Here is a 23665-nt window from a genome sequence, read left to right as displayed (position 1 = left end):
CCCAATACAAACACACATACATAAACACTGCACTGTCAAAAGCCACTGAAGTAGTTGTCTTCCTCAATAGCTTCTTTCTTGCCTGCCAAAAGGTTTGCCCCACACAGCCCCCAGAACCACACCTCATCTGTCAAAACTGACAAATGCTAGTCTGGGCATAATCCTTTTTGCAGAATTTACTGGAAAGCTACTGGATATGTCTCACATAAAAGAAGGGTAGTGTGCTAGTTTGAAACTCTTATGTAAGCCAGAAAAGCCATGTTCTTTTCCTAATCCAATCTTGTGGGGCAGACCTATTTATTGTTTAAGGTGGACACCTTTGATTAGACTGTTTCCCAGGAGACTGACCCACTCAATTGTGGGTGTGATATTTTGATTAGATTACTTGCACGGAGATGTAGCATGCCCAATTGTGGTTATGGCCCCACCCATTTAAGGTGGGTCTTGATTAGTTTACTGTACTTTTTAAGAGAGGTCAAAGAGAGAGAGTTCTTGAAGCATCAGAGACATAGACGCAGACATCTGGAGATGCTTGCACTGCCAAGGGAGATGCTTGGAGAGCCAACAGAGACGCAAATGTTTGGAAATGCAGAAGCCCCAGGAACTGGGAACAAAAGACCAGCAGATGTCAGCCATGTCTTCCTATCTGACAGACATCAACTGGCCTTTCCCCTTGAGTCAAGTGTCTTTCTCTGGATGCCTTACGTTTGGACATTTTTATGGACTTAGAACTGTAAACTTGTATCTTAATCATCTTAATAAATCTCCTTTATAAAAGCCAACCCATTTCTGGTATATTGTATTCCAGCATTGTTGGAATACAATATTTAGTTGCAAACTAAAACAGGCAGTGAGCATAATTCTCCGAGTGAGACTAGCTTTCTTCAGTGTCAAACACAAACATAGACAGCTCTCAAGTACTATACCTCACCATAGCTCTAATCAGAGAGGAATGATGCTCTTTCCTGGTTTAAGGTGGAAAACTCTAAGGGAATTCTGACTGGCCTAGCCCAGGCTGAAGGGATTGGGGTGGGTGACAAAGTACATGTAGGAATTTATGAAGTCCTATTAGAACCACACAAAGGAATGAATATATGGAACCCAAAAAATTAAGGGTGTACTATTCCCTTAAGGTAGGGAAACATGGTAGGTAGGCAAAGCAATGTGACTACTATAATAAACTAATAGAAAAGGCAGTTTTGGGAATCAAGGAACTCTTAATTAAAATCCTTACTCCATTAGTTAACCAGCAATAAATCTTGGACAAGTCTTAATTTCTGAATTAGATTCCTCAACTAAAGCAAGGTAAAAAACTATTACGTGGGTGGGCCATGGTGGCCCAGCAGAGTCCTTGCCTGCCATGCCAGAGACCCCAGGTTTGATTCCTGGTGCCTGCCTACACACACACAAAAAAACACTATACGTAGTCATAAAGTTCCTAGTATAGTCCCAATACATAATAAGCAAAAAGACAGTGGTACTTCATTAAATAACCAATTCATTAAATCTCATTATTTCACTAGGAAAGTTAGGAATAACCACTTAAATATTTTAACGTTCCTTGTATTAAGTATTATAAAAATTCTTGCCATGACAGCCTTCTTCTTTCACTAAAATTCAGAATTTCAGGGGAATCATAAGAACTGATGCCTTATTAGCTCTAGGAAGTAGCCACCTCTGAACTAGCCAGAAGGTTCTTTAAACAGAGTTGAAGTAAAGTTCCTGTAGTTTCCATCTACCAGGCCCCACACTGACATACAATAAAAGTCCATTCCTGCTTCCACATTAGTTTTCCAGCTGCTGTGACAAATATCACACAGTGGGTTGGTTTAACAACAGGAATTTACTGGTTCAGTTTCAAAGTCTAGAAGGCTTACTTCCTCCTGGGGTTAGTAACATTCCAGCTGGCCGGCAATCCTTGGGTTCCTTGATCTACTTGTCACATACAGATAGCCCCTCTTCTTTCTTCTGATTTCCCACTGATTACCAACATCTGGCTCCTCCCCATGACTTTTTGTCATAGGACAAGATTCTCCTGATTCAGCTGGTCACACCTTAAATAAAAATAATATCTTCAAAAGGTCTTATTTAAAATTGGTTCATACCACAGAAATGATACTAAGATTAAGAATGTTTTCTACCTCCCATCCCCAAGGTACACAATTCAACCTACCATACTATTACTAATCAAATACGTATTTTAGAAATACTATGCTATAGATTCAGACAAGAATAGATCAAAGAGTGAAACTAAAGCCCGTAAAACAATTAAGAGGCTGTTGCAATAATAAAAGGCTCAGGTAAGAACCAGAACAGAGAGAATGAGAAAAGGGGAAAGATTTCTAGAATACTTAGACAGGGTCAATAAAACTTGTGGATCAACTGAATATAGAACAATAAGGGAATGGGAAGAGCTAAGAATGATTTCTAGATTTGCAATTTATGGATTTGGAAGATGACAGAACCATTCACCAATATGGGAAACACAGGAGACAATGAACTGCGTGGTTAAAAATGGTTAAAAAAACAAAAAGTATGCTTTGTCTTAATAAAAAAGACAGAGCTTTCCATCAAAATCCAAGGGATTTAAATCTCCTAGCATATAGTAGTCTAACCCAGTAAGAAAGATAAACTTAGGTTCAACAACATCAGAGGGATCAGTCTTTGGATTCTATCTGTTCTAAAAATTAAATTATTCAGGGCCCCTAAGAGATCTGTTAATATGGGTTATATTTACTTATGTTTACTGTGTTCAAAATTAAAACTGAGAAAATATTTTAATTATTTTAACAATAATAAATCCATTATTTATTATAATTAACATAATATTAATATAAATCCATACAATCCATATAAATATAATATAATCCATATAAATATAATATAAATCCATATAATTAATATAAATTAATTAATTAATTAATATAAATCCATGTCATGTTAACATAAATAAGCTTTTATGAAAAAAAGTTTTTACTTTAGTGAGAAAAGTAGCAGTTTTACATTTTTACAAATCTCTTTAATGCCAGGCTCATAATGGCCTTGTAGCCACTATGTATCTACATTATGTATGTATCGACATTCAATCTGCTACAATAGGCTGGCTTCATTCAAGTTTTGTATGAAAAAATCTGTACTCACACATATAACAGGAAACAACATTTTAAAAGCTTTTTCAGATAATTGTGGATATTCTTCTTTGATACTTGTCAAAACTTGACAAGTAGTATCAGTTAAAGGTTACTTGCAATGTAAAATCTAGAAGTCTCTAAGGCTTTTCATACTTTTTCATATTAAAATCCATTGGTCTAAACTCTGCAAGTGAAAATCATTGCCCTCCCCTCTACATGGGACATAACATCCAGGGGTAAAAGTCTCCCTGGTGATGTAGGAGATGACTCCCAGGGATGAATCTGGCCCTGGCATCATGGGATCCACAATTCCATCCTGACCAAATGGGGGAAAAGAAGTGTGACTAATAAAGTGTCAGAGGCAGAGAGAATTCAAATAGAGTCGAGAGGATACACTGGAGGTTGCTCTGTTATGCAAACTTCAGTTAGACCTTGCTACCTATCATAATCTGCCAAATCCCTACAAGGACCTTCCAGCCAATCCTAAAGAACACCTAGGACATATAAGATTCCACAAGGGTTGGTGCAGGCACTACAGTAACATTCCAGAAACCTACAACTTCCAGATGGGTCCCTGGTCCAGATAAGTCCTGAAACCTAGAGGGCCCATCCTCTCCAGAACATCAGATAGTTTCATCTCCCTACCCCATATTAATGACAGACCCTTCCAATATGAAAAATTTAGGATGGCCATAGCCCAAACACCCCTAAAGAGAGGGTTGGAAAGATCAAGGGTGATGGTGGAGTTATACAGTGAAGATAGGATTTAACAAATGAATATGAATGCTGAATCATTAAATTGATATCTCTTTTGATCTCCAGTATCTTACAGCAGCTAGAAATAAAAAGCTAAAAATTGTGTAATTATAACCCATGTCAAACCCTGAAATATGTTCTACAACTAACTGTGGTGCTGTGCTTTGAGATTAATTGCTTTTTGTATATCTGTTATTTTTTACAAATAAAAGAAGGAAAAAAAAATCCATTGGTCTAACTTGCTCTCTGAATGGATCTTTTACTTGTGTGATTTTCTAACATCATGCATTGGCCATCTGTAAAATGCTGGTTTATGAGTTATGCAGGCATTCCAGATGTTGGTATAACTCAAAATACAATATTTGTGGCTTCTAGGAAGATGGCAGATCAGAATAGAGTGAGTTCGCTCCTGCTCTGTGAAGCAAGATAGGAGACAAGGAGAAAATATCCAGGACTGCAGGTCTGGGGTGCTAGGAGTACACCCTGGGTCTCCTGCGTGGTAGTCACCCATTCTGCCTTATTTAATTAAATAATTAGATATTTAATTAATATTTTTAAATAAAATAAATAAGATAAATAAGACATATATAGGTCATTACATCCCAAAACACCAGGATACACATTCTTTCTTAGCACACATGGAACGTTCCCCAGGATAGATCACAAACTGGGACATAAACTGAGTCTCTATAAATTTAACAAAATTGAAATCATTCAAAGTACTTTCTGTGATCACAATGGAATAAAGTTGGACATTAATAATTACCAAAGAACCAGAGCTTTCACAAATATATAGATTAAACACATTCTTAAATAATCAGTGGATCAAGGAAGAAATTGCTAGAGAAATCAGTAAATATGTGGAGACGAATGATAATGAGAATACAACATATCACACAAAACTTATGGGATGCAGTAAAGGCAGTGCTGAGAGGAAAATTTATTGCCCTAAATGCCTATATTAAAAAACAAGAACAAGCAAAACTTAAGGATTTAACTACTCACCTGAAGAATTAACAGCAAACTAACCCTAAAGCAAATAAAAGAAGAGAAATAATAAATACTAAAGCAGAAATAAACTGGAGAACAGTAAAACAATGGAAAGAATTAACAAAACTGAAAGTTGGTTCTTTGAGAAAATTAATAAAGTTGATGGTCCCCTAGCTAGAATAACAAAGAAGAGAGAGGACACAAAATCAGAAACCAGAGGGGATTGTTACCACAGATCATGAAGAAATTTTTAAAAACTCATAAGAGAATGAACAACTATATTAAACAAGCTAGATAACTTAGATGAAAAGGACAAATTCATAGAAACACATGAATTACCTACACTGACTCAAGAAGAAATAGAAGAGCTCAACAAACCAATCACAAGAAAAGGGATCCAATCAGTCATCAAAAATCTACCCACAAAAAAAAAGCCCAGGACCTGATGGCTTCACAGGAGAATTTTACCAAACTTTTCAAAAAGAACTAACACCAATCCTGCTCAAACTCTTCAAAAAAACTGAAGGAAAAGGAACACTACCTAATTCATTTTATAAAGCTAATATGACTCTAATACCAAAATTGGATAAAGATGATATAAGAAAAGGAAACTACAGACCAATCTCCCTAATGAACATAGATGTGAAAATTCTTAACAAAACACTAGCAAATCATATCCAAAGCCACATTCAAAGAATTATATATCATGATCAAGTGGGATTCATACCAGGAATGCAAGGGTGGTACAACATAAGAAAATCAATCAACATAATACAGCACATTAACAAATCCAAAGGGGAAAAAAAATCACATGATCATATTGACAGATGCTGAAAAAGCATTCAACAAAATCCAGCATTCTTCTTGTATAAAAACACTTCAAAAGCTAGGCATCGAAGGAAATTTTCTCAATATCATAAAGGGCATATATGAAAAAACCATAGCCAGCACCATACTTAATAGTGAGAAATTAAAAGTATTCCCCTTGAAATCAGGGATGAGACATGGATGCCCATTGTCACCACTGTAATTCAGCATTGTATTAGAAGTACTAGCTGGAGCAATTAGACAGGAGAAAGAAATAAAAGGAATCCAAATAGGAAGGGAAGAAGTAAAACTTTCATTATTTGCAGATGACATGATCCCATACTTAGAAAATCCTTAGAAGTTTACAGTAAAATTACTCAAGCTAATAAGCAAATTCAGCAAAGTGGCAAGATATTAAGATTAATGTACAAAAACCAGTAATGTTTCTATACACAAGCAATGACCTATCTGAGGTGACAACTAAGGAAAAAATTCCATTTGGAATAGCGACCAGAAGAATTAGGTATCTAGGAATAAGCCTAACTAGTGATGTCAAGGACTTAAACACAGAAAATTACAAAAAAAAACTGCTAAAGGAAAATTTTTAAATGGCCTAAATAGATGGAAAGATATCCCATGCGCATGGATAGGAAGGTTGAATATCATCAAGATGTCAATCCTATTCAAACTGATTCACAGATTCAATGCAATACCAATAAAAATCCAAACAACTTACTTTGAAGTCTTGGAAAAACTGGTTATCAAATTTATATAGAAGGGAAAGAGATCTCCAATAGCTAAAGATAACCTAAAAAAAAGAAGAGCAAGCTGGGAAGTTTATCACTTCCTGACTTTAAAGCTTACTATAAAGCCACAGTGGTCAAAACAGCATGGCACTGGCACAAAGACAAAAGAACTGACAACTGGAATAGAATTGAGAGTGCAGAGACTGACTACCAAATTTATGGACATTTGATCTCCAATAAATCCACTGAATTGGGACAAACAGTATTTTCAATAAATGGGCATGGGAGAAGTGAACTTCAATAGCCAAAAGTATGAAAGAAGACCCCTTTCTTACACCCTATACAAAAGTTAATTCAAAATGGATCAAAGACCTAAATGTACCATAAAACTTCTTGAAAAAAATGTAGGGAAACATCTTCAAGATCTAGTAATAGGAGGTAGTTTCTCAAGCTTTACATCTAAAGCACAAGTTGTGAAAAAAAAATAGACAAATGGAAACTCCTTAAGATCAAGAGCTTCTGTGCTTCAAAGGACTTTGTTAAAAAGGTGAAGAGGCAGCCAACTCAATGAGAGAAAATATTTGGAAACCACGTATCAGATAAAGGCTTGATATCCTGTGTACATGAAGAAATTATACAGTTCACCAACAAAGAACAAACAACTCAATTATAAAATGGGCAGAGGAAATAAATAGGCACTTTTCTGAAGAGCAAATACTAAAAAGCACATGAAGAACTCCTGATCTTCATTAGCTATAAGGGAAATGCAAATTAAGACAACAATGAGATATCACCTCAGACCTATAAGAATGGCTGCTAGTAAACAAATAGGAAACTAAATATTGGAGAGGATGCAAAGAAATTAGAACACTTATTCACTGTTGGTGGGAATGTAAAACAGTTCAGCTGCTGTGGAAATCACCTTGGTGATTCCTCAGAAAACTAAATATTATGTTGCCCTATGACCCGACAATACCAATACTTGGTATATACTCAGAAGAGCTGAGGGCAGTGACACGAATAGACATTTGCACATTGATGTTCACTGCAGCACTATTCACAAATGCCAAGAGATGGAAACAACCCAGGTGTCCATCAACAGAAAAGTGGATAAACAAAATGTGATATTTGCATATGATGGAATATTATACAGCATTTAGACAAAATGATGTTCCAAAACATATGACAATGTGCATGATACTTGAGGACATAATGCTACATGAAATAAGTCAGACACAACAGGACAGATACTGTATGATTCCATTATTATGACTCTGATAAAGCCACCAGTGTTTTGGAGCAGAAGGAAAAATCTGAGTTGAGGACATGGTAGCCCATGACAAACTCTGGAAACAGTTCTGTAGCTGCTTGTTGCAGTTGTGCTTTGAAAATTAATAGTTTTTCTTTATATATATATATAAAAATAAAAATATTTTATATAATAAATATAAATATATATTAAAATATATATATAATATTTCACAACTAAAAAACAGTTAAAAAAAACTACAGGCAGTTATAATAATATTAGATAAAATAAACTCCTGAAATCAAAAATTTGAAAATGTATAGTAACATAGTTCACTACTATAGCAAGGATGTTTGCAATGACTTTTTACTTGATATTTTGAGAATGCACACAGTTTTGACGGTTAATCAAATGGTACTTAAGATATTGTTCAATGGCTGGAATTTGGGTAACTGATATCTGTATTTATAGATTTTTTTCCCTCTTTGGTTTAATTTTGGGTTGGTTTGTGAAACATATTGTACAAACAGGCTTTATGATAATTAGCTTTTTTAAAAATAAGCCTATAGATAAGCTAACTTAGATATCCAATTTAGGTGGTTAAGATTTCCATAAGTTAATTGTAAAGATATTTTTATCTTCACATTTTCCTGAAATCAGGAAGGTGTTTAGTGACATTACTGCATTACTGTAACGCAGATATCTGTAGGAACTTTCTACTTGATATTTTGAGAACGGCTCATGGTTTTGACAGATGATCGAATGGTATCTAGGTCAGTGTTTAATGCTTGGAATTTAAGAACTTTGCTATCTAAATAGGTAGTTTTTTTCCTTGTTGTCTTGGTTGTGAATTGGTTTGTGAAACCTGCTGCATAGGCACAGGCTTTACAATGATTACATGGAAACTATTTAAATATGCCTATGGTTAAGCTAACTAAGATTTCCATTGTAGGTGGTTTTAACTGTATTGCTTGCTTTCTTAAATTAAAAAAAATTAAAATAAAATGTAAGAGAAAAAATACAATATTTGTTAAAAGTCACATTTATTAATATTACTATCAATATAATCTGAAAAGTCTTAAGGTATGGCCAATACAGCATTTCTCAAATTCTAATATTTACTTAAAAGTTTTCATTTTATCATTAGTAACAAATATTGACAATTACTTTCCTTGAAATAACCAATTCACTTTTTCATTTTCAAGAATATGTTTATGAATTATACAAGTCTCAATAGCCATAATTTCTCAGTTCTTTCAAGTATCTCATTCAATCACACAAGTTCCTTTCCAGAGGCAACTATCTATCTTTAATATGCAACATACACCCATTTTAATACACAAAGTCAAAGATGTGACTTTGCCGTTGACTCCATGGTCAAGCATAATTAATTTCTACTTAAAAAGAATCTTAAGAGAAACAGGATTTTTTTTTTTAACTGTGAGTGTATGACAGCAAAGAATACAGACTACTAGACAATTTGATGCCACTGCCTTGATTCCTGCGAAAATATCAGCAGTCTTACAATCAACAAAACGAGAAGAAAATGTTTTAGCACTGTGGTAGTTAGATTCAGTTGTCAACTTGACTAGGTGAAGGTGCTTAGTTCTATTGCTGCGGACATGAGCCAATGGCATGAGAACCTCATCTGTTGTTGATTACATCTGCAGTCAGGTAGGAGGCATGCCTGCTGCAATGAATGATGTTTGATTTAATTGGCTGGTGCTTAAATGAGAGACTCAACATAGCACAGCCCAAGCAGCTCATCTCAGCACTTGCAGCTCAGCCCAGGCCTTTGGAGATGCAGAAAGAAATCACTGTGGGGAAAGCTGTTGGAACCCAGAGGCCTGGAGAGAAGGCCAGCAGAGACCATCCTGTGTCTTCCCACGTAAGAAAGAACCTCAGACAGAAGAGTCTCTTCAATAAATGGTGCCTAGAGAACTGGATATCCATATGCAAAAGAATGAAAGAAGACCCATCTCTCACACCCTACACAAAAGTTAACTCAAAATGGATCAAAGATCTAAACATTAGGTCTAAGACCATAAAACAGTTAGAGGAAAATGTAGGGAGATATCTTATGAATCTTACAATTGGAGGCAGTTTTATGGACCTTAAACCTAAAGCAAGAGCACTGAAGAAGGAAATAAATAAATGGGAACTCCTCAAAATTAAACACTTTTGTGCATCAAAGAACTTCATCAAGAAAGTAGAAAGACAGCCTACACAATGGGAGATAATGTTTGGAAATGACATATCAGATAAAGGTCTAGTATCCAGAATTTATAAAGAGATTGTTCAACTCAACAACAAAAAGACAGCCAACCCAATTACAAAATGGGAAAAAGACTTGAATAGACACCTCTCAGAGGAGGAAATACAAATGGCCAAAAGGCACATCAAGAGATGCTCAATGTCCCTGGCCATTAGAGAAATGCAAATCAAAACCACAATGAGATATCATCTCACACCCACCAGAATGGCCATTATCAACAAAACAGAAAATGACAAGTGCTGGAGAGGATGCGGTGAAAGAGGCACACTTATCCACTGTTGGTGGGAATGTCAAATGGTGCAACCACTGTGGAAGGCAGTTTGGCGGTTCCTCAAAAAGCTGAATATAGAATTGCCATACGACCCAGCAATACCATTGCTGGGAATCTACTCAAAGGAATTAAGGGCAAAAACTCAAACGGACATTTGCACACCAATGTTTATAGCAGCGTTATTTACAATTGCAAAGAGATGGAAACAGCCAAAATGTCCATCAACAGACGAGTGGCTAAACAAACTGTGGTATATACATATGATGGAATATTATGCAGCTTTAAGACAGGATAAACTTATGAAGCATGTAATAACATGGATGGACCTAGAGAACATTATGCTGAGTGAGTCTAGCCAAAAACTAAAAGACAAATACTGTATGGTCCCACTGATGTGAACGGACATTCGAGAATAAACTTGGAATATGTCATTGGTAACAGAGTTCAGCAGGAGTTAGAAACAGGGTAAGATAATGGATAATTGGAGCTGATGGGATACAGACTGTGCAACGGGACTAGATACAAAAACTCAAAAATGGACAGCACAATAATACCTAATTGTAAAGTAATCATGTTAAAACACTGAATGAAGCTGCATCTGAGCTATGGGTTTTTGTTTTGTTTTGTTTTTACTATTATTACTTTTATTTTTTTCTCTATATTAACATTCTATATGTTTTTCGGTTGTGTTGCTAGTTCTTCTAAACCGATGCAAATGTACTAAGAAACGATGATCATGCATCTATGTGATGATATTAAGAATTACTGATTGCATATGTAGAATGGTATGATTTCTAAATGTTGGGTTAATTTCTTTTTTTCCGTTAATTAATAAAAAAAAAAAAAAAAGGAAAGAACCTCAGTGGAAAGTTAGCTGCCTTTCCTCTGAAGAACTAACGAAATAAATCCCCTTTTATTAAAAGCCAATCATTCTCTGGTGCATTGCATTCTGGCAACTAGCAAACAAGAATAAGCACCATTATGAAAATAAATAGTTTTGATCTCACTATTTCCTTAGGTTCCTGGACCACACCATGAGAACCACTAGTTTACATGTGAAAAGAATCCTCTAAGATGCAAGATTTGGGCAAATTTAAACTACCGATGCTAAACAAAATAAAATACTCTAAACTATTCTCTAAGAATTGTCAGAAAAGCGCCTTGTTTACAAAGAAAGAAAAAACAGTAGGCTTAATCACAGTTACAGTAAAGGATTAATCATGCCCCAAGAAAGATTTGCCCTTACCCAGCTCTGGAGATACAATCTCTAAGCCCTTGGAATGTCCTGCCTGAAAAAGAGTATATTTGTCTACTTGGGAGCCTTGAGCCAAGCCAGGTAACGTGATTCAGGGTGCAAGTCTTGGGCCACAAAGTTACCACACTGACCTGTGGAGAGACCAAAGACTTACAGTGAGCCATATAGCCAAACTTACATGAGCAATCCCCAATAAAATCCCTAGACACCAAGGCTCAGGTGAGCTTCCCTGGCTGGTAATATTTTATGTGTTGTCACACATCATGGCTGGGAGAAATAAGCATTGTCTACACAACTCCACTGGGAGAGAACAACTGGAAGTTCATGCCTGGAACTCTCCTGGACTCTGCTCTATGCACCTTCTCCTGCTGCTGATTTGAATCTGTATCCTTTTGTTATAATATTAATTACAATCATAAGTGTAAAAGCACTGCTGAGTTCTGTGAGTCCTCCTAGTGAATTATTGCACCTGAGGGTTTGAGGGACCTACTAAACTGCAGAAGGTTAATTACAATCAAACCTCTAAGAAAACAGAAGCTGATCCTCCACCTACAGGTTTCTTTAAACTCGGTGCTCAATCTGCCAGTTTAAAGGTGTTATGTACCTCAGAAAAGCCATATCCTTCTCCCTGATCCAACCTTGGGGGTCAGCCATGTTTCTTTTGAATCTGATTCAATATTGTGGGGTGGGACATTTTGACTGGATTGCTTCTATGGAGATGTGGCTCACCTAATTGTGGGTGCGGCCTTTTGATTAGATGGAGATGTGACTTTGCCCATTCAAGGTACATCTTAATTAGTTCACGGGACTCTTTAAGAGAGCTCACAGAAAAGGAAAGAGGTCAGAGCCAGAGACGCAGACTTTTAGAGATGTTTGGAGCACCATCAGAAAGAGCAAATACCTAGACACACACATTTGGAGATGCAGAGCCCAGCAAACACTGAAATGTAACTTCCTATGAAATGCTTAGCAAATGAGAACCCAGAGTTATGTTCTGGAGGAGCTCAGTGAAGGTTCACAAAGGCTTAGAGAGGAAACCACTGGCATAAGACAGTGGAAGCAACAGAACTGGGAACAAGGACCAGAAGATGCCAGCCATGGGCCTTGCCATTTGACACTGGCCTTTCTTGAGTCGAGGTATCTTTCTCTGGATGCCTTAGTTTGGATACTTTTTTTTTTTTTTTTTTCTTTTTACATGGGCAGGCACCAGGAATCGAACCCGGGTCCTCGGGCATGGCAGGCAAGCATTCTTACCTGCTGGGCCACCGTGGCCCGCCCAGTTTGGATACTTTTATGGCCTTAGAACTATAAACTTGTAACTTAATAAATTCCCTTTTAAAAAGCCATGACATTTCTGGTATACTGCATTTTGGCAGCATTTAGCAAACCAAAACACTCAGTTTTTCCCCAAGGCCCAAAACTGGTGTGTCCATACACACAATAACCATGATCCATGACTCTGCTGCAAACCCCACAAAAATACCTGTTCTTTTCTAACTCCTGTACTAGTGAGATTTTGGACCAGATGATTCTTTGTACTGGAGATACATCATGTTTAATAGCATCTGTGAACTCTATCCAAGATGTCACTAGCACCCAACTAACTGGAATAATAAAAATAAGACATTTTTTACAATGCACAAATTTTAAAAATGTTTTTGCATGAGAAGAACAAAGGAATGTCATTATTAGCAGGGTGCTGAAAATAGATGGTAATTAATATTTTAAAATGTCACCTTATGTGTGAGACTAAAGCAAAAAATGTTTATTTGGTACAAAATTTATATTTTGACTAGTGCATTCCTAATATAACTTATGTAGATATTTTAATTGAATGCCATAAGTACTTGGAATCTCAGGTAGGACATGAGATTTTGTTGGTTTGTCCAGAGTGATGCCCCAATGAATTCCACAGTGATTTGATCAGTGAGTGGAAAAGCATTTGCAAAGCCCCCTTTGGGGAATGGTGAGAACGGGGAGAAATGCAACTTCCCCAAGTTGAATTCTTCATATTCTCACAAGCAGTGTGGACAACCAAAGCTATAGGCTGAGCCCCCAGTCTTGGGGTTTGTTCATATGAAACTTAACTCCACAAAGGATAGGTCAAGTCTACTTAAAATTTAGGCCTAAGAGTCACCCCCAAGAGAGCCTCTTTTGTTGCTCAGATGTGGCCTCTCTCTCCAGCCAACACGACGAGCAGTCTCACCACCTTCCCCCTCTCTACATGGGACATAATTCCCAGGGATGTGGACCTTCCTGGCAATGTGGGACAGAGATCCTGGAATGAACTAAGACTCAGCATCAAGGAATTGAGAAAAACCCTAGGATGAGCTGAGACTTAGCATCAAGGGATTGAGAAAACCTTCTCAACCAAAAGGGGGAAGAGTGAAATGAGACAAAGTGTCAATGGCTGAGAGATTCCAAACAGAGTCGAGAGGTTATCCTGGAGGTTATTCTTATGCATTAAGTAGATATCACCTTGTTATTCAAGATGTAATGGAGAGGCTGGAGGGAACTGCCTGAAAATGTAGAACTGTGTTCCAGTAGCCATGTTTCTTGAGGATGATTGAATAATGATACAGCTGTCACAATGTGACTGTGTGATTGTGAAAACCTTGTGTCTGATGTTCCTTTTATCTACCTTGTGAATAAAGGAGTAGAACATATGGAATAAAATAAATAATAGGGACAACAAATGCTAAAATAAATTTAGTTTGAAATGCTAGTGATCAATGAAAGCGAGGAGTAAGGAGTATGGTAGGTATAATCTTTTTTTTTCTTTCCTGTGTTCGTTTTATTTCTTTTTCTACTGTCTTTTTACTTCTTTTTCTGAATTAATGCAAATGTTCTAAGAAATGATGATATGCAACTAAGTGATGATATCGTGAATTACTGCTTATATATGTTGACGTTTTATTTGGTTTCTTAATTTTTTAATTAATAAATAAATTTTTTAAAAAAAGACATTTTTATAAATGTATTTCCAGACATTACTAAATATCCCCTGGGGAGCAAAAATCCCACTCCCCACCCCCATTCATTAAAAACTAATGTTTTGGAGGAAAATCATCTAAGAAGCCCAACCGTGCCTTTTTTAAATTTTTTAACAGCAGCAGCAACAAAAAGAATAAATTCTACTTTAACTCTATCTTCCTAAATTTCCTAAATTTAATTATTTAATGATGGAAAACATCTGAGTCCTACCTTGGACCTGAATAACAATACTAAACTAAACATTTACTTCTAGAGCACTCATTCAGATCACTAATTTCAAGAGTAGGGGTAGTCTAACAATAGTCAATTGGCAAGGATATACATATATATATATATATATATATATATATATATATATATATATATAGTCTGTATTTTATGCACACTGCTGCACATCAGAAAGGGAAGGAAGACTAGTTTTCTAAAAATCTGTGAGTTTTCTAAAATTTGTGGTTATCAAAATAACCTGAGGTGCTTTTATAAAAGTGACACCCATCTCAGAAACAGAAGATCAGAATTTGGTATTTATCAGCAATTATCTGAGTTGTCCATTATATGCAAGGCATTGCTATAAGTTATGGGATAGAGCAGTAAATAACCATCATGGTCCCTTCCCTCTTAGAGCTCACATTCTAATTGTGTGAGAGTTACCATAAACACGTAAACAACTAAAAAGGGCCTCTTCAGACAGTGCTATAAAAAAAACAAAACAGTATAATATACCAATTTCCTGCATTCTCACCAATATCAGTAGAGATATTATCAAAGTACCGAATGCAGTAACGTTTAGTATTTAGATTATTTACAGAGTAATATGCATAAATTCAGTTCCTTGATAGATGTTTGGTGCCAGGCAGAACTATGGTGTTAACTCTACTCAAAACTGATTAGTAAATTCCCTTAATCTCCACTAGTTCAATAAAAACACTTGGCTAAACTCTTGAAAATGGCAAAATTTAATGATTTTATGAATAAAGGGGGAAGAGTCTACACTATCAAAGGAAACTCTAAATAGTAACAGTGGGTACTGCAGAACAGACTTTTGCAGAAGATACTCAAAGGGGGAAAAAAACTATCCACTGAGAAGATGACAATCATAAAGAGTGTTTACAAAGGAATCTAGCAGGTATTAGAACATGGGAAATTTTTTCCTTCATTTTATGCTCCTATGAAGAACTGGCAGCAAAATCATGAAGTTTATTACTCTTGATTTTATCCCAAAAGCATTAACAAAGCCTCTTACACTTTCTTTTTCTGGCATAAAAAAAAAAAAAAAAAAAAAGTCGTGGGTACTGAGTTAGTTTGAAGCTATTACGTAACCCAAAAAAGCCATGTCCTTTAATCCTCATTCAGTGTTGCTGGGTGGAATCTTTTTCATTGTTTCCATGGAGATATGTCCCACCTAATTGTGGGTGGTAACTTTGATTAGACGGTTTCCATGGAGATGTATCTCCACCCTTTCAAGATGGAGTTGCTTACTGGAGCCCTTTAAGAGGGAATTATTTTGGAAGGAGCAACCAGAACCAGAGTCCACACAGCCAGAGATTTTTGGAGGTGAAGGAAAATGTCCCCAGGGGAGCTTCATAAAACAGAAGTAGGGAGAGACAACCAGCAGACATCGTCACGTGCCCTTCCAGCTGAAAGAGAAACCTTGAACTTCACTGGCCTTCCTTGAGTGATGGTAGCCTCTTGTTGGTGCCTTAATTTGCACATTTTCATGACCTCAGAATGATAAACTTGTAACTTATTAAATTCCCCTTTGTAAAAGCCATTCCAATTCTGGTATATTGCATTCTAGCAGCTTTCAAACTAGAACAGGTATCAGATAAGTAAGAAGAACAGCAAACACTTCCAATGGATTCATAAAAAAAACCCAAAAAACTAAGCAATTAAAAAATGGACTAAGGGCCCCAAACCAATCAAGTTGATGGAATGAGAGGCTTCAAGGCTCTGTCCCTGCACGAAAGCTCAGAACAACCCGTAAGAACTGGCAGAAACAACTTTCTCAAAGTTCCAGAAAACAGGACAGCTAAAGGACTGCAGTAAAAGGGCAAGAGTCAAATCAAGAAAAAGGTCACTTAAAAGCAGTAGGATTGGGTGCACAGGTGGTTCAGTGGTAGAATGCTTACCTTCCATGTGGGAGACCCAGGTTTGATTCCTGGACCATGCACCTAAAAAAAAAAAAAGCAGTAGGATCTTTTGGTACCCTAGCTGGGCATCCACACAATCCCTCACCAGCTAAATACGGAACGGGAACACTCTCCCAGAACAGATCCCTGGTCCTCATACAGAAGGGATGTATATCTGGCCCATAGCATGCCCTGCTTTTGAAGGCAGCTCACAGAGCTCTCCTGCAGAATGCTATGGAAAAGCAATGAAGTGCCTGCTTGGGGCAAGGGATTGCTGACTGAAGGACACACAGTACAAAACCTAGAACCATAAGGAAACTTTCCCAGTGGAGAGGAACATTTGTGTCCATGTAAATCAGGGAATTCCTAGGGCCAAAAGTTCATGCCTACAAGAACACCCATTAGCAGAAAGGGCCAAGGAGATCCTTTGCCCTGGAACAATGAAGGATAAGCTCTGAAGGACAGAACTCATACAGTTGAGTAAAGATTGTAAAGATTGGGAAAGGTGTTTCCACAAGCACCCCCCCTCCCCCAGTTCCTTGAAGGTAAAGAAAGCTATGTCATAAGACTAGCTGCATAAAAGCTTAAGGAACCAGTGCCTTAGTATCAAAATTCCAGCCATAACCATTAGAATACCAAAATCTCCAGGTTCAACAAAAGGCTACAAAACAAATGAAACAGGAAGCAATTGCCCAAGCCAAGGAAAATATTAAAGCACTGGAAACCATTAATGAGGAGGATCATATCTGGGATATTCCAGACAAAGATTTTTAAAAAATAGTCCTAAAAATGCTCAAAAAGCTAAAGGAAAACAGAGAAAGAACCAAAGGAAATCAGACAAATGATAGATAACACAAAGAGAATAACAACAAAGAGATGGAAATAATGAAAAGGAACCAAACAGAGCTGAAGAACACAAAAGAAACTGAAAATCGTACAGCAGATTGGAGCTGGCAGAAGAAAGAATCGTGAACTTGAAGATAAACAAGTGAAATCATCCAGCTGAGATCAGAAAGAAGAATGAAAAAATGTGAACAGAGCATGAGGAACAGTGGAACACCAACAAGTGTACCAATACATGTTTTGTGGGAATCCCAGGAGGAGAAGAAAGAGAGGAAGGGGCAGAGAGAATATTTAAAGAATTAATGTGTGACAACTTTCCAAATTTAATCAAAGATATGAATACATACCTCCAAAATGTTAACAAACTCTGAACAAGATAAACCCAAATAGGACCAGACCACAGCATGTTACAATCAAACTGTCAAACACCAAAGATAAAAAAATTCTGAAAGACACAAGAGATAAAGAAACTGACATATACAAGAGAGCCTCAATGAGATTAAGTACTGGTTTCTCATAGGAAACCACAGAGGCAAGAAGTCAGTAGAAAGATATACAAAAAATGCTGAAGGAAAAAAAATTGCCAGCCAAGAATTCTATATCCAGCAAAACTTTCTTTCAGAAACGTGGGAGAAGTTAAGACATTCCCAGATAACAAAAGCCGAGGGAGTACATCACCACTAGACCAGCCCTACAGGAAATGCTAAAGAAGAGTTCTGTGGGTTTAAAGGAAAGGGACAATAGACAATAGATTGAAGAAGCATGAAGATATTAAGATCAGTGAGGATAATGGCATGGGTAAAAATAAATAGCAGTACTACTGAGTTTTTAGTTTCTAACTTCACTTCTTATTTCTACAGGATCTAAAAGGCACATGTATAAAACGTAATGATAAATTAATGGTTTTTCGACTGATAAATCAATGGTTTTGGATTCATAAATATTACATATGTAATATAAATATGTAATTTGTGGCAAGAAATACAGATGGGGGTAGCGTATCAGAATATAGTTTACATATGCTACTGAACTCAAGTTGGTAGCAAGCAAATGAGACTGTCATAGATTCAGGATGTTATATTTAAGCCCCAAAGTGTGGCTGTGTAACACAAAGTGTGGTTTGTGTAACCACAAAGATTATTATCAGAAAATATACAAACTCACAGACAGAAAGTACAGTAAAGGTTTTCAGGGGTGAGGAGCAGGGGCAATGGGGAGTTGTTGCAAAGTGAGTGTAGGGTTCTGTTTGGGGCGAAAGAAATTCTAGTAATGGATGGTAGTGAAGATATCACAATATATGAATGTGATTAATCTCACTGAATTGTATGGTTGGGAGGGGTTGAGATGGGAAGATTAACAGAGAATATGCTTCCATAATTATTTAAGAAAAAAAAAAAAGAAAGGGAAACTAAAGGGATACTGACAGTTCAATGCAATGCATGATAGTGGATGGCATCTGTTTCAGTTTTCTAAAGCTGCCAGAATGCAACATACCAGAAATAGATTGATTTCTACAAAGGGGATTTATTAGGTTACAAATTTACAGATCTAAGGCTGCAAATATTTGAAAATTAAGGCATCAACAAGATACATGGACTCTGAAGAAAGGCTCTTGGCATTTGGAAAACCTCTGTAAGCTGGTAAGGTACGTAGCTACCATCTACTAGTCCTTGCTCCCAGTTCCAATGCTTTTAACTTCTGATTCCAGTGGCTTTCTCTCTCTAAGCATCTGTGGGTCCTCTATTAGTTTCTCTGGGGCAAACTGGATTTCATTTCTTAGCTTCCCTTAGCTCTCTCCAGGTTCTGACTTCTTCAGTTACTATGGGTCCTTGCTTAGCATCTCTCAGGGCATTTCTGTCTTCATCTCCAAGCGTCTACCATGTGGTTTCATCTCTCTGCTCTCTGTGTAGGCTTGAGCTCTCTCTCTTGTTTTCTGCCTTTTATTCTCTTCATATAGAATTCCAGTAAAAGGATTAAGACCCACCTTGAATTGGGTCACATCACCACGGAAATAACCTCATCAAAAGGTCCCACCCACAATAGGTCTGCATCCACAAGACTGGGTTAGAAGAACATATTTTCTTCTATGTATATAACAGCTTTAAATTAGCACAGCATCTAAAAATGGAGAAAAGATTTAGGTATATGTTTTAGTTTCCCAGGCTGTTCCAATAAATACCACAAAACGGGTAGGCTTAAACAATGGGAATTTATTTGCACATGGTAATTTATTTTCTAGGAAAATATACAAATCAAGGCATTATCAAGGCAATGCCTTCCTTTCAAGTAACCGCTACTGATGGATCCCGGTTTCCTCTGTCACATGGCAAGGCACATGGTGGCATCTGCTGGTCTCTCCCTTCTCTCTTTCTTTAGGTGTTTCTGCTTCAGTGGCTTTCTCTTTCTCTCTTTGTATTCATTCCATTTGTAAAGGATTCCAGTAAGAGGATAAAGTAAGACCCATCCTGAATGAGGTAAAGTGAGGCATACCTTAACTGAAGTAGTCTCATGAAAAAGTCCTACTTGTAATAGGTTTACAGCCACAGGAATGGATTAGATTTAAGAATATCTTGTTTTGAGGTATATTCAGCTTCAAACCACCACACTCCACCCTATGAACCCTTAAAAGGCAAGCTCTTTCTACATGTAGAATTTATTAATTTAGTCAGGATATCCCAAAAGCCTTGAGTCATTTCAGTAACAGTGCTTTGTACAAAGCCATTAAAATCAGTTACGGGTGCAGTTTATCCTGGGGCACAATTCCCTTCCATCTGTGGACCTGTGAAACCCAGAGAATACATTGTTTCCAAAATACAAAAGAAGAACAGGTACAGGATGAACAATCCCATCCCCATAGTGAGAAACTGGAAGGAAAACAGGGGTCACAGGTGCCAAATGATTCCAAAACCCAGCAGGACACACTCCAATAGATTTCAAGGTCTGAGAATCATCTAAGCAATGATGTTTTGTCCTCCAGGCCTAATAGAGCAGCAGCCCCACCCTCTCCAAGTGTTTGCACAGCAGCCATGGTCTCCCCAAACAATGGTGTGAGGGTTCCACCCTCTAGAAGCAACAGATTGGCCACCATGCTCTCCTAGAACACTGGGACAAAGGCTCCACCCTCGTCAAGTTCTCTGCAATCTCCAGGGATAAACTCCACCATCTGAGAAAATGGGTGGTGGCAAGATGCTCCACAACCCCCGGGGCACCAGCTCCAACCTCTGAGAGCACTGAAGTGGTAGTATTCTTCTTGAATAAGCACCGAGGCAGATTCACCCTTTCCACACACATGGGTGGGCCCACTCTCTTGGCCAATAGCATTTCCACAAATCATTCCTGGATAACCACATTTCCAATCCTGACTTGCACAGAAATGGCTGACTGAATTCAGTTAAATCCTCACACTGGGCACTATTCTCTAGGGACTCGTTTTCTGGAATCTCACAATTTTCCAAACCATCAATTTCTGGCTTCTTTGTGCCCAGGAGTTCAGTTCTCAGCTTATCCCTTTCTTCTTACATTTTGGTATAAACTGCAATGAGAAACAAGTTGCACTTTTTACATTTAGCTTGAAAACCTCCTCAGCTAAATACCAAGATTATCACTCTCAAATTCAGCCTTCCAACTAATATCAGAACTCAATTTTGACAAGTCCTCTACCACTTTAAAACAAGGATTGCCTTTTGTCCAGTTTCCAATAACATATCATTTCCTTCTAAGATCTCATCAGAAGTATCTTTCACATCCATATGTCTACCTAGAGTCTATTCAAAGCAGTCTAAGCCTTTTCTATCACACAACTCTGCCACCCTCTACCCATTATCAAATCCTAAGCCATTTCCACACTTTTGGTATCTGCAATAGCAGCACCCCACTCTCCTGGTACCAAAATCTGTTTTAGTGTCCTAGGTTGCTCCAGCAAATACCATTAAATGGATCAGCTTAAACAATGGTAATTTATTCAATTACAGTTACAGTTCAGGAATATGTTCAAATCAAGGCAACGCTTTCTTACTGAAAACCAGCTTACCAGCAATCCTTGATTCCTCTGTCACATGGCAAGACACACAGTAGCAATTGCTGGTCTCTTTTCTTCTGAGTTTTGCTGATTTCAACTTCTTGCTTCTGTGGCAGTCTCCCTTTTTCTCTGTATTCATTCTATTTATTAAGACCCACATTAACTGAAGTAGTCTCATTAAAAGGTCCTACTTAAATTGGTTGCATTCAAATGAATGGATTAGATACAAGCACATGTTTTCCTGGGATGTATGTAGTTTTCAAACCACCACAGAACACATCCCAAAACAACTGAAAGCAGGGACTTGAACAGATATTTGTATACCAATGTTCATAGTATTATCCACAATAGCCAAAATCAACCCAAATATGCATCAACTGATGAATGCATCAATAAAATAGGATATATAAATACAACATACTGTTATTCAACCTATAAAAAGGAATGAAGCTGGAATACATGTTACAACATGGATGAACCTTGAAGACACCATGTTGAATAAAATAAGCCAAACACAAAGGGATAGATATTATTTGATTCTACTTACAAATAACTAGAATGTGCAAATTCAGAGACAGAAAGTATAGCACAGGTTTACAGAGGAGGGGAGGGAAGGGAAGGAACAGGAAATTAACACAAAACGGGTACTGGGATTTTGTTTGGGGTGATGGGGAAGTTCCAGTAATGCATGGTGGTGAGGGTAGCAAAATATAGTTAATATGATTAATCCCACTGACTTTTATCCTTGGGAGTGGCTGAGATGCTAAATTTTTTGTTGGATATGTTTTCACAATTAAAAAAAAAAAAGAAACTAGAAAAAAACACATGAATGACTGGACCTAATACAAGAGGAGAAAACACCCCAAAGGACATTATTGGGACATATGAAAAAACTGGAATATAGACTATAACCTTTCATATCAATGTTAAATTTCTTGACTTTTCTTAAATTTCTTGAATTAAGGGGATAACATAAGTGAATATTCTTAGGAGATAAACACAGAAGTATTATGTTTAAAAAATAGATGGATAAAAGGATAAAATGATACAACAGATGTGGCAAAATGCCACAAATCGGTGGATCTGAGTATCTGGAAAGGGGATATATTAGAGATGTGTACTATTTTTGCAACTGTCATATAAGTTCAAAATTACTTCAAAATAAAGGTTTTTAAAAACAAAATAAAACCAAAAAACTCCCTTTTATGTCAAAACTATAAAAGGCACTACTGATATATACATAGCCTTCCTTTAAAGGTAAAAACAGAAACAAAGGAGATACCAGTTGTTTATCTCACCTTTTAATACACACTACACTCCATTAAATACAAACAATAAGCAAATTGTTCATCCTATAACAGTATTTCTCAAGCCGTTGCTTAAACTTAGAGAGGTCCCATGACTCCCTCCCTACAAACCAAACATCATCCTGTCACAAATCTGTAAATATTTTATACCTGCAAGGGAATAGTTACTTAGATATCAGCTCTTCATTGCCCAAAAGAATGAAGGAGGAATTTCAGAGATAATGGCAGATTCACCTTCCTCTTAAAGCCTATGGTTTGCCACTGCCATCTTTAAACAAGCATTTAGAACCTAGTCTTTGCAAAGTTCCTTCTTCAAGGCTCAAATCTGATAACAAAACTGTATAAAATCAGGGGTGTACTGGAGGTTCAGCGGTAGAACGCTCACCTTTCACATGTGAGACCCAGGTTCAATTTTCGGACCATGTACACACACTCCTCAAAAAAAAAAAAAGAAAAGAAAAATCTCGGTATAAAATCTTTCAATGGTTATCCCCAAAGCTGTAAGAATAAAGTTCAAGCCATTAGCTTAAGGTACTCCAGGAACTGGCCCCTATATACACCTCCCCTCCCCTCAGCCTCATCTCCTGTCATCCTTCCTCAAACCTTATTTAACTAATGCCATGTATAAGATCATAAAACACATGATCCACAGTTATAAAAATGGGAGGTGGCTGGCCAACTCTAAATTGTATACAAATACTAAAGCAAGTTCTTCAGACTGAAAGGAAGTAACACTACTTGGTAATTAAAATTCATCTGAAGAAATAAAGAGGACTAGTAAAAAGTAATTGCAGGTAAAGGTAAAATGACAGTATAAAGGTAATTATAAAAAATATAAATAGATTTTCTACTCTTTCTCTCTTGATTTAGAAGACAACAGCACAAAGTAAATAT

At 37.0% G+C, this 23665-nt stretch overlaps 1 protein-coding gene across 8 annotated transcripts in view; it reads right to left on the bottom strand.

Moving 5' to 3' along the window:
* ANKRD28 (ankyrin repeat domain 28) overlaps positions 1 to 23665 on the bottom strand; it is a 263653-nt gene that overhangs the window by 217541 nt on the left and 22447 nt on the right. For 2 of the 8 annotated variants that reach the window (XM_077130059.1, XM_077130070.1), the window contains exons 1-2: positions 16604 to 16620; positions 11472 to 11611 (exon numbers count right to left, since the gene is read on the bottom strand). The exons of 5 other annotated variants lie outside the window; for them this stretch is intronic. The gene's annotated coding sequence lies outside the window, so the exon portion shown is untranslated. Of the gene's footprint in view, positions 1 to 1877; positions 2055 to 11471; positions 11612 to 16603; positions 16621 to 23665 lie in introns of those variants that run through there. One more of the 8 variants, XM_077130058.1, reaches the window with a different exon arrangement.

The sequence above is a fragment of the Tamandua tetradactyla genome, chromosome 15 (assembly GCF_023851605.1).
Source record: "Tamandua tetradactyla isolate mTamTet1 chromosome 15, mTamTet1.pri, whole genome shotgun sequence".
Taxonomy (NCBI): Eukaryota; Metazoa; Chordata; class Mammalia; order Pilosa; family Myrmecophagidae; genus Tamandua; species Tamandua tetradactyla.
The sequence above is the reverse complement of the archived record's forward strand: the minus strand, read 5'-3'. Positions and strand labels throughout refer to the sequence as shown.